Below are 12002 nucleotides of genomic sequence, written 5' to 3'. Positions count from 1 at the left end.
TGTCCCCGTGACTCTCCTATTTCTCTAATGGAGGGGGCCAGCTTTATCTTCCCCTCTGAACCATAAGTCCTCTAGGGTGGGTATGTATACTCAGATCCATACGGATTATTGCCTTTGAAATCCCAGACTCTCACCTACAGCACCCTCTATGACTGGATTTTGACATCTCCCTGATTGTAATGCAGAATCTGCATCAGACTGCTGCATTCTGGAGGAAATACTTAGTATCTTTCTCTTCTCCACAAATGCAGATGTGCATTTCTATTGCCATTGTACCATTTGTGTTCTCAACAATGAACCACATTTTTTCTTTGAAGCTGCACCAGTATTTTAGGATTACATGTGATACCTGCACTTCCAGGGTTAGGAGAAAAAAAGTTAATGGGATACAGAAATAAAGGAACTGCAATGAAGGCCTTTCTTACTTCTAATGAATTCACACAAACCCTTACTATGTTTGCTGTTTTGCCAACAAAGCCACTTCAGGTGGGTTGACTGGTATTCATCTGATTTACCTTTTACCAGCTATAATCTATGTAAAGAGACAGGCCTCTTGAGAAGCCGCTTTGTAATCATTCTATGAATTATGACGGTGAAGCCTCTTCACATTTACAATATATTATGTTTTTCATAATGTAAGTTCTCTTTCCAGTGCAACATTCATATATTTTCTTAACTTTATTCAAGTTGTCTGGAATATCTTATACTCCTGTTTTGTCTCTCCCTAGGCCACAACATCGTCTTTGATATAGATTAGAAGTATAAGACTGCAAAAAATATTTTGTCTATTTTTTCTCTGTGTCCTGGAGCAGGATCAAATTTACTCCTGCTGTTCTTGACAGATGGTGTTCTCACTTGCCTATAAGTATTTCCTACACATCATAACAAAAATGGAATGTAGATTACTGTGACCTTGCTTTGATCAAAAGATGCACAACTCAGTCTGATGAACAACAGCTGACAAGATAATGCGAACAAAAAAACTAAGTGTAATGAGACTTGGATCAAGAGATGACAGGAGAACAATACCTGAAATACCTGGAGATGTGTCATCATGGACTGATCAGATCAGCAACTTGTGCTGTCACCTGCTATAACACTCCCCCAGTAGCAGTGACTGGGAGAGAACATCATCATTTGCTAAATGCCTGACACTACATAGAAGCAAAACAATCAAGCTTGAACCACGTATTGGTATAGAGATACCTTCCAACAGGTCCCGCAACTGGACAAGGTCTCACTGAATTGAAAACTATGCATCTGTAGATTAGTGCATAATGCTTTTCTTGAAACAGCCTATCTCTTCATTGGCCCGCTTAGAAAACTGACATTAGGAATGTTAGTTGTCTAGCGTTCTGTTTTTTCATGGTTTTATGCTTTTTGTTATCAGTATTCAACATCAAAACATCATGTAAAGCACTGGGAGCTAAAGAGTTAATGCCCCACTTCCATGGACTGCCAATTTTCTGAATACCTGGCTCTCAGAAGAGAAGAACTACATACCCCAGAGTACTTAGGGTTCAGAGGGGAAGACAAAGCTGGCAAGTCACAGGACTCGCTGTCTCTCTTGCTGTCTGGCAGTGTATGTGTATGTGTGTGCTCCCTAGCCATTTTGCCTTCAATTTAGAGTAAGGCCTTCAGTTTCAGCCTCTCTTTCTCTCATTTCATTTATTAGCCTAAGTTCCAATTATATATTGTATTATTCTGTTCTATCTTGCATTCTGATATCATATTTAGTAAATTAACTTTCCTCCATAGATCATTGCCAATGTTCTGTTCTTAGGCTCATCTCCTTTCTCCCTACCCTACCCCCTTTCCTAGGGCATGGATCTCTGGATCCCCTGCCTCATTAGTCACAGAACTGGGCCAAACTGGCCCATAAACCGTCAATCACCCACCCTCCCCTTTTTGGGCCTGTGGACCTGCTGTCCCCCTGTCATAGACACAGATAGATCTAGATGATGTTGTTATGTGTTTTCATAGGAACACAGAACCACAGAATAACTTGGGTTGGAAGGGACCTTAAGGATTATCAAGCTCCAAACCCCCTGCCACAGGCAGGATGGCCAACCTCTACATTCATTACTAGACCAGGCTACCAAGGGCTTTGAACACCTCCAGGGACGGGGTATCCACAACCTCTCTGAGCAGCATCTTACAGCACTTTACCACCCTCATAGTAAAGGACTTGCCCCTGATATTCAACCTAAATCTTCCCTCTTTCAACTTAAAACCTTTTGCATTGTCCTACTATCTATTATCTACCCTTGTAAAGAGTTGACACCCCCCTCCTGTTTATAGGCTCCCTTTAGGTACTGCAAGGCTGCAGTGAGGCCACCCTGCAACCTTCTCTTCCCCAGGGTGAACAAGCCCAGATCCCTCTGCCTGTCAAGGTATACGTATAGTAAAATAACCTCAACTGTTTTCTCACTTTCATCACTAAAAGAGGTCTCACAAGCTGTATTTGGAGAGATTATACAGTCATGCATCTAGTTTTGCTAGAAACATTTAGATGAATTCTAGGAACCAACTTTGTGGTGCTTCATTCTTCTTTATGTTAATCTCCACAAATCATTCATCAGATCTGGTGAAAGCCATCGATGGCTTTTCTTTAAATTTTCTTCACTTTTGGTGGAGTTTCCTGCAACAAAATGTTGTCACTTTTCTTCACATTCTTTTTTCTTCACATTAAGCATTCCTCATTTATCTTATCAGACATAGAAGTAAAAATTATTTCCATGAGACTGACCTTTAACACTCCAGGAAAAGTGGTTAACATGCTAAGACTGTGCTAATTAGCATATCTCCTCTATTTCTTCAAGCTACCTAATATGCTACGTTTTGTTCTCTGTTAAGACTTGCTAGCATTTCAGAGATATAGAATTGTTGAATCCTCAGCACAATTTTCTTTACCTGCCATACCTAATTTCTCGCCACGTCTTCTTTTCAGTGTTCAGAATCATCCTCCAGGGCTAGAACAGGAGCATTCAACCCTTAAAAGGCTTTTGGAAGATGGATGCATTGTTACAATCTAGTTGGAAGGATAAAATGAAAGGACAGTATGATTCTAGTAGAAGTCTGAGCAGTGTAGGACAAAAACCAATGGCAGATACATATGACGGCTGAGACATCAGCAGATAATCTCAGGAAAAAAAAGTTTTGGATAAAAAGCTCTCAGAAATAGCTTGCTTTGCACACAATTTCTGATCCATTACTCATGGCTGACAGACCAAGCATTTATAAAACAAGAATATGGACATCTCAGAACCACTAGTTCAGTGGATAACTTGGCCACACACCTCTATATTTCTTTTATACCCTTATTCAATTTTTTTTCCCCGATGAGCTTTCAAAGAGATTTACTTACACTACTATTCACATTTCAGGGCTATAATGTCCATCTATGTGGGACATTATATAATATAATCTCTGGGGCTTTTACTATCTCTACCTCTGGCATGGTTCTGTCACTCACATAGTCAATATCTGAATAGAGAAGATATATTTGTAGATCCAGATTTTGTCCATAGCAGTATGAATGGACAGGTTATTAACATCACATTTCTCTGAGTCACTAAGAAGCAAAGGACTATCTATTTTTGCCTTGCCCTAGTTGTCAGAACCTATGTGATGTTAGTGGTTAATTTGAAAATCCTAAACTCTGTTTGCAGACCAATCAATGTAATGCTTTTCTAATTAAGGATATAGTTATGATTTGTATTAAGGAGGAAATTACATAAAAACCTGAGAGTCAGAAATCATCTTGCAAACAACCTTGTTCATGATTTATAACATATTGTTGCTGGATAATTTTATGAAATATTTGTTCAAAACAGTAATACGTCTGGCAACATTAAACAGCCACAGACAAATAAAGCATTGAGTTAGAAAAGTTTGCACAGTGTGAGCTTTTTTTTTTTAAATGAAATTTCTAGGGAACTGCCTTCCTGGTTCAAGACATCAGAAAATTACTTGGAAAAAATAAAAAAAGTAAAATTTCAGTAGTATTTTAAAGCTATATATTTTTTCCCTGTCAAATTGAAGACACTTAATGAAATTTATTGGCAAATTTAAAAAGTAAAATTTGCATCACACTGTGGAACACTAAATATTATAGGACACTTAGTGAGAGAGAGGAGATGAATACCTGAATAGAGTAATACTTGTTTTTAAATACCGAAGAAGTCCAGTATTTGATATTCTAGCAGAAAATACAACGTCCTTACAGAACATAAATAATAATAAACAGTCTATTGTTAGCTTCTGCATGTTGAAAACCTTGTTTTTATGAAACTTCCCGAATTCTTAACTCTACGATCTTCACCTTGTAAATAATTTATCATTATGTGGCAGACCAGAGTGCTCTAAACATCCTGATAAACAACAGCACTCCCAGGATTAAGCACTGATGAAGTGCTAAACAAGGAAAGACAAAAGACCTTTGTCAAGCCATCAGACATAGTGTATAGTAACTATGAGTCATGGCCTGAATTACTGATTGAGCACTTGGGGAAAGAACACTGTCAGCCCTGGAAGTGCAGTTGAAGGCTGTGTAACGGGAAGGGGTGGAGCCTGGTCTCTTAGACCTCATTTAAGGGGGCTGACTGACACTGTGGAAGGATCTCTGTTTGGAGGCCCTTCCCTTTCAAAGCTTTTCCTGTGAGCCTAGACCTTTGGAGATGGGTGAACACCTTTACTTTTCCTTTGAAAAGACATCCCGTCTGCCTTAGTCCCTTTGCTGTTCTACTCCTGTATTGCCTATCTACATTTATCTTTCTGATTGTAACACATGGCTGTGGTCAGAACTGACCAAAACTGTTGTCAAACCCATTCCTGACATCCTGACAGAAGAAGCATTCATTTTCAATATGCATATTGATGACACGTCAAATCTAGATAACTCCCTCCCCTCCAGAACACGCAATCCCAGCTCTGTCAACTGCTCCTCATAAAACTTGCTCTCCAGACCCCTCACCAGCTTCACTGCCCTTCTCTGTACATGCTCCAGGGCCTCTATGTCTTCTTTTGTAGTAAGGGGTCCAAAACTGAAATAGTTCTCAACGTGCAGCCTCACCAGATTTGAGCAAAGGGGACAGTCACCTCCCTGCTCCTGCTGGCAACACCGCTCTTTACATAAGCTAGGATGCTGTTGGCCACTTAGGAGACCTCTTATCTTGGTGGATAATGTTTAGCTTGATATCAATCAATACCCCCAGTCCATTCTCTTCCACGCAGATTTCCAGCCAGTCTGCTCCAAGCCTATTGCATTGCCTGGGGTTGTGGCCAAAGTGCATAATCCAGTGCTTGATCTTGTTGGAGTTTAACCCGCTGGCTTTAGCCCAGTGATCCAGCCTGTCTAAATCACTCTGAAGGGCCTTTCTATTCCCAGGCAGATCAATACTTATTGCCATCTTGGTGTCATCTGCAAACTTACTGAGGGTGCACTCAATCCCCTCATTGAGGTCTTCAGTAAAGATACTGAACAGAACAAGCCCCAGTAATGACTCCTGGGGAACATCACTCATGACCAGAAACCAGCTGGATTTAACTCCATTCACAACCGCTTTCTAAGCTCAGCCCTCCAGCCAAATCTTTACCCAGAAAAGAGTGTATCTGTCCAAGCCAGCTTCTCCAGGAGCATACTGTGGAAGACACTGTCAAAGGCTTTGCTGAAGTCTAGGTAGACTACATCAACAGCCTTTCCCTCATTCGCCAGTCAGGCCCCTGAATTGTGGAAGGAGATCAGATAGATCAGTCAGGACCTGTCTTTCATGAACTTATGCTGACTGGAGCTGATCCCCTCATCATCCCACAGATACCATTTGATCTCCTTCAAGACAATCTCTTCCATAACCTTTCCTGGTGCCGCTGGCAGGCTTGCAGTTCCTCTAATCCTCCTTATGGTCCTTTTTGTAGGTGGGAGTCATGTTGGCAAGCCTCCAATCATCTGGGACCTCTCCAGTTAACTAGGAATGCTGATAGATGATCAAAAGAGGCTTGGTTATCACCACAGCCAGCTCCCTGAGTACCCGCAGGTTGATTTCATCCAGCCCCACAGATTTTTGGCAATCCAGACAGTATAGGAGGTCTCTAACTGTTTCCACCTAAGTTGTAGGTGGTTTATTCTGTTCTCCATCTGAGGCTTCCAGGTTAGGGCATAGAGTTCTAGAGTACCCTGAGGATAACTGGTCTGACTTTTAAAGAGAGAAGAAAGAAGTCATTGTGAACCTCAGCTTTTTCCTTATCTACAGTGGTCACATTCCCCACCACATCCAGTAAAGGATGGAGATTCTCCTTAGTCCTCCTCTTACTGTTAATATATTTGTAAAAATGCTTTTTTTCTATAACCCCAATGGCCATGCTGAATTCAAGCTGAGCTTTTGCCTAATTTTCTACCTGTACTTCCTAACAACTCCTCTGAACTCTCCCCAAGTTGTCTGTCCCTTCTTATAGAAGTTTCTCTGCTTTTCTGAAAAGTTATGTGCTTTTCATACTTGTAAGTGTGGATAATATAAAAGATGGTAAATATTCAAAAGGTAAAGGAAAACTCACCAATATCAATGCCTTGGCTGGAAGAGCTGAGGCAATCTCCACGAGGGGGCAATCTCCAAGAGATGCTGCCTCAGTGGTGGTCAGCCCTTAAATGAGGTCATAGAGGAGGTGGAGTCAAGCTCCACCCCTTCTGGGAGCACAGCTAAATTACTCTCACCTGTGCTCCCTCAGCTGACCCAACACTTGCCTCAGCTGATTAATCAGAGGTTCAGGCTGTGATTACTAATTTCCCATACACTCCACCCCTTCACAGCGTGAACCAATGATTAGGTGAGTTTTCCCTTATTACAGAGACCCGACGTGACGCCTGTTGAAAAGAATCCTGTTCTACCTTCCCTCAATCCCAGGACTGACCCTTCTTTGAAAGTTTGTATAATAGTCTCAGCAGCTGTGCTAAATGAGGTATAAAGGAGCACCAGTATCACAATATACCCAGAAATTCTTGCAGCTGCTTTGATGTCGTAGGGACTGGAAACACCTGGACCTTATCTATCACTGTACTGGGTAGTACTTTGGTTTTCCCAGACCAGACTACTCCCAGGAATTTTACAGATAAACCTGGACCTTGTACCTTCTGTGGGCTTATAGCCCACCCTCTTTTCTGCAAATAAGTTGCTGTGTTGATGAGACTGGTTGTATAACCTTTCCTTCCCTCATTTACCTTCTCCAGAATTTGTATAACTTTACCCAACCTAATTTACCCTTACCTATCCTAATTTACCTGCATGGGTGGGGCCAGAAACAGTGACATAAGACCCCTGCAAATACAAAGATAGTCCCTAGGGAGCACTAGTGGCCATGAGCAGTGCAAGTAAGTAGTACTCCAACACAGTCAAACAACTTCCAGGTTTGGAACTGGGTGAAGCACTCTCAGCCTCTATCAGTGTGTGATGGGCATTTACCTGAGGGCTAAGATCAGTGCCCCTTCAAGGAAATTCCTGGGGACATCTGACACATTCACCCAGACAGGCATGGTAAGAAAGGAAACTTTAGTTTTCGTGGTTGATTGTACCAAGTGTCTTGAATCTCCTCTTAGTGATAAGGCAAGATGCATGCATGTGGATGTTCTTTAAAGTCAAATGGCAAACACGCAAGAAGTAATTAAAAAGTACTAATAGAGGTGTACTAATGGAGATGATGAAAGAGTGATTATTGTTTTCCAGTAGGGGACAATATTGAGAGGGAGACACATTTATCCCTGATGATACATAGAAGTAGAGCTCATCTTCCAGCTACACTACCAAAATAAGTACGAAGCTTTCTCAGATATAGAGATGAATGACACCCAGGACTAAGTTCTGCAGGAAGAAGTCAGCCTGAAATAGATATTGTGAAAGGAAATACTGCATGTTTGTAGAAGGTGACTACCTGATAAATACCACTGAGGCTCCTCTCTGATATGGAATTGTGAGAGATTTGCTGCTTCCTTGGAACCAAGATCTAAGATTGGCTAAGAAAGTGCCAAAGTTTGTCAAAAGTGTTGACTATGTTCCAATGTTTCTCTTTCACGTGGGAACAAACAATGCAGGAAGGTGGAACATGGGCAGAATCAAAGAATATTACAAAGCCCTGGGAGTACAAGAGAAAAGCACTGGAGCTCAAGTTATCTCCTTCTCAATTCTCCCGGTTACAGGACTAACTAGAAAAAGATATGTTACATATCAATTCCTGGCTATGTGTGTCTGGTGCCACAGTCAGGGTTTGGGTTTTTACAACAGTGGAAATTTCTGCAGAGATTACAATTTATTAGGGAGGGATGGAATCCTTCTGTTTAGAAGAGATTGGGTGATCTCTGGCAGTAGGCTGGCTAACCTAATGAGGTAGGCTTTAAACTGAAGGACTTGTGGGGAGGGGTTAAAGTGACAATGCTCATGCCATTGAAATCAACTGGGAAAGGAGCCAGGCCAGCTAGAACAGTGACAAATGTTCCTTAGCTGCCTTTCATGACAGGAGCCAAAGGAGCAGCTGTCTAAATATTGAGTATAGCAGCAGAGAATTCTCTTGCATCACTCTAGGGATACTCACACCCTCTGCTTCCTTTTCTTCTTAAAGCATCTGCATGCCAACACACGCATTGTGGGGAATAAAAAAGAGGAATTAGAGATCTGTATGCAGATGCAGGACCACGATCTCACTGCAATCAAGGAGATGTGGTGGGACAGCCTGTGTGATGGGAACAGTGCCATGGATGGTTATGTTCTTTTTAAAAAAGATAGGCCAGCAATACAGTGGAATTGCTCTTTATCTAAGAGAACAACTGCAATGTATTGAGCTCTGTCTAGGGATGAATGCTGAACAAGTGAAGAGCTTGTGCATGAGAATTAAGGAGTAGGCAAATGTGGCTAACTTCACTGTGAGTGTTTACAACAGGCCACCTTATCAGGAGGAGGAAGTTGATGAGGCCTTGTACTAGCAGCTGGAAGTAGCCTCATGATCTCAGTTGTTGGTTCTCATGGGGGACTTTAACAACCCTGAAGTTTGTTGGAAAAGCAATGCTGCCAGGCATACACACAGTCCAGGAGCCTCCTGCAATTCACTGAAGATAAGTTTCTGATGCAGGTGGTGGAAGAACTAGTAAGGAGAGGTGTGCTACTGGACCTTGTTCTTCTTAACTAGGAAGGACTGGCTGGGCATGTGAAGCTTGGGGGCAGACTGGGATACAGCAACCATGAGACAGTGGAGTTCAGGATCTTGTGTGGAAGAAACAATACAGTTCCCCTTGGTTGAGGAGGAGCTGGACAAAGATCATTTAGGCAAAAATCGATGCCAACAAATCTGCAGGCCCTGATGGAATGAACTCATGATTGCTGAGGGAGCTGGCAGGAGCGATTACTGAACTGCTCTCTATCAATCGCCTTTGTCACAAAGAATGGGAGAGATACCTGGAGACTGGACAAAAGCCATTGCCCCTGCAGTCTTCACATAGGTCAAGAAGGAGGAGCCAGGAAACTACAGGCCAATCAGCCTCACCTCTGTCTCTGCTTAAGTAATGGAGCAAAGTTTTCTGGATGTCATATCCAAGAAACTGGAAGAAAAGAAAGTTGTCAGGAGTAGTCCATTCACTAAGGGGAGATCATGCTTGACCAACCAGGTAACCTTCTATGATGTTATCACTGGCTGGATAGATTAGAGGAGAGTAGTGGAAGCTGTGTACCTTGACTTCAGCAGGGCTTAAGATGCTGTCTCCCACAACATCCTCATAGTTAAGCTTAGGAAGCATGTGATAGGTGAGCAGACAGTGAAATGGACTGAGAATTGGCTGACTTACAGAGCTCAGAGTGTTAAAATCAATAGTGCAGAGTGTCAGAGTCCTGTTACTGGTGGTGTTCCCCAGGGCTTGGTAATGGGTATTGTCTTGTTCAGCATCCTCATCAGTGACCTCGATGAAGGGATATAGTCCAATCTCAGCAAGTCTGTTGATTATACAAAGCTGGGAGGGGTGGCTGACACACCAGAAGGCTGTGCTGCCACTCTGAGACCTGGTCAGACTGGAGAGCTGGATGGAAAGGAACCTGGTGAGCTTCAAGAAGAACAAATGCACAGCCTTGCACCCATGGAGGAATGCACAAGTACAGGGCAGAGGCTAACCTGCTAAAGATGAGTTCTGCACAGCAAGACCTAGTAGTTCTGGTGAACAACAGGATGGCCATTGTCATGGTTTTGCTGTCAGTATTCCACATCATAACATTATGTGCAGTATGGATCATTAAAAAGTTCATACTCCAGTTCTGTGGAATAACAATGTTCTGAATACTCAGCTCTCAGAAGAAAACTATGTATCCCAGACGACTTCGCGGTCAGAGATAAGTCATAGGAGGAGGACATATATATAATCTCGCTCCCAGGCTGTAGCTCTCTCTTGGACTCTTGGAGAGTGGGAAGCATTCCAGCCATGTAACCTAGAGTTCACAGCAGGCCTCTCGATTTTTGGAGACTCTCTCTTTCTGTTTTGTTTGATTTATTAGCCTCAATCATATTGTATTATATTGTGTTATCTTGTATTCCGATATCATATTTAGTAAAATAAGTTTTCCTCCTTAGATTACCTCCGCTGTTCTCTTTTCCCATTCCCCTTTTCCCTTCCTTTTCAGGCCAGGGGCTCTACGGGGCGGCTGCCCCCTGTCACGGGTACAGGTAAATCTAGGTAATCCATGACAGCCGTGAACCTGCAGTGTGCCCTTTTGGCCAAGAAGGCCAATGGTCTCCTGGGGTACATTAAAAAGAGAGTGGCTAGCAATTTGACAGAGGTAATCCTCCCCCTCTGCTTTGCCCTTATGAGGCCACATCTTTGTCCATTTCTGGGCTCCCCAGTTCAAGAAAGACAGGGATCTCCTAGAGAGTCCAGCTGAGGACAAGAAATATGATTAAGGGCCTGAAGCATATCTTGTACAAGGAAAAGCTGAGAGGCCTGTGACTCTTCTTTCTGGAGAAGAGAAAGCTGAGCGGTGATCTCATCACTGTTTATAAATATCTAAAGTGCAGGAGTCAAGTCAGTTGGGGGGTGGAATCTTTTAGTGATGTTCAGCAATAGAACAAAGAGCAACTGGCAGAAATTGGAGCACAGGACATTCCACAGTAACAAAAAGAAGAAATTTACTGAGAATGATGGAACACCAGAACATGCTGCCCAAAGAGGTCTTGGAGTTTCCTTCTCTGGAGGTATTTGAGAGCCATCTGGATGCCTGGGAGACCTACTGTAGGGTATCCGCTGTAGCAGATGGATTTGACTTGATGATCCTTAGTGGTCCATCCAACCCATACTATTCTGTGATTTCTAGAGGTTGTGATGAGATGTTTATCATCACTTTTCTTAGGTGACAAGTGAAGAAACTCAGTGTTGTTTGGATTGGATATCATGTAGATTTCATTATGGAAAATTTGGTTAGGCATTGGAACATTCTGTTCAAGAAGACTGCAATGTTGCCATCCCTGGAGGTACTTAGGAAGTACATGAATGGGGTGCTTAGGGTCATAATTTTGTGGTAGACTTGCAGTGTTCTATTAATGATTAGACTTGATGATCCTAAGGCTTTTCTTCCCAGCTAAATACTTCTTTGATTCTAAATAAATAAATCATTTTGTCCTTGAATAGTTTCTCTGCTTATAACATATGAATTGCCATATATGCGTATGTTATGTCTGGGTTTAGGCTGATTAAAAAAAAAAAAAAAAAGTCTCATTAACCATTTTATGTTTTTTTTTTTTAATGTCTTTTTTATGTTAAGTGCTATATTAGTCTTGCAGTAAGTATTTTGTCTTCTAATCTGGACATCTAATTTTTTCTCGAAGACTCAAATTCAATTTTGAATAAAATGACTCAGAAATGTCAAACATTTGTATTAAAAATGTATTAGCAATGAATATTAAAAAAAATAAATTCTTCACTTGAGACTAGTTATTATGCAATTTATATGTGTCAGTTTTAGCTAGTATGAGATTGTTTTCTTCAG

General features: G+C 41.8%; 1 long non-coding RNA gene across 2 annotated transcripts; it reads right to left on the bottom strand.

Moving 5' to 3' along the window:
• Positions 1 to 2404: 2404 nt before the first annotated feature.
• LOC146762480 (uncharacterized) lies at positions 2405 to 6847 on the bottom strand. 2 transcript variants are annotated; one of them, XR_014942316.1, is made up of 3 exons: positions 6553 to 6847; positions 2923 to 3031; positions 2405 to 2641 (listed from the first exon to the last, which is right to left on the bottom strand). It is a non-coding gene; the product is annotated as an uncharacterized LOC146762480 (long non-coding RNA). The 2 variants fall into 2 exon arrangements; XR_014942315.1 differs by having other exon boundaries at positions 2408 to 2641; positions 2923 to 3002.
• Between the last annotated feature and the right edge of the window lie 5155 nt (positions 6848 to 12002).

The sequence above is a fragment of the Coturnix japonica genome, chromosome 1, assembly GCF_054131305.1.
Source record: "Coturnix japonica strain WE chromosome 1, WE-NBRP24, whole genome shotgun sequence".
NCBI lineage: Eukaryota > Metazoa > Chordata > Aves > Galliformes > Phasianidae > Coturnix > Coturnix japonica.
This window is presented reverse-complemented; position numbering and strand designations above follow the sequence as displayed.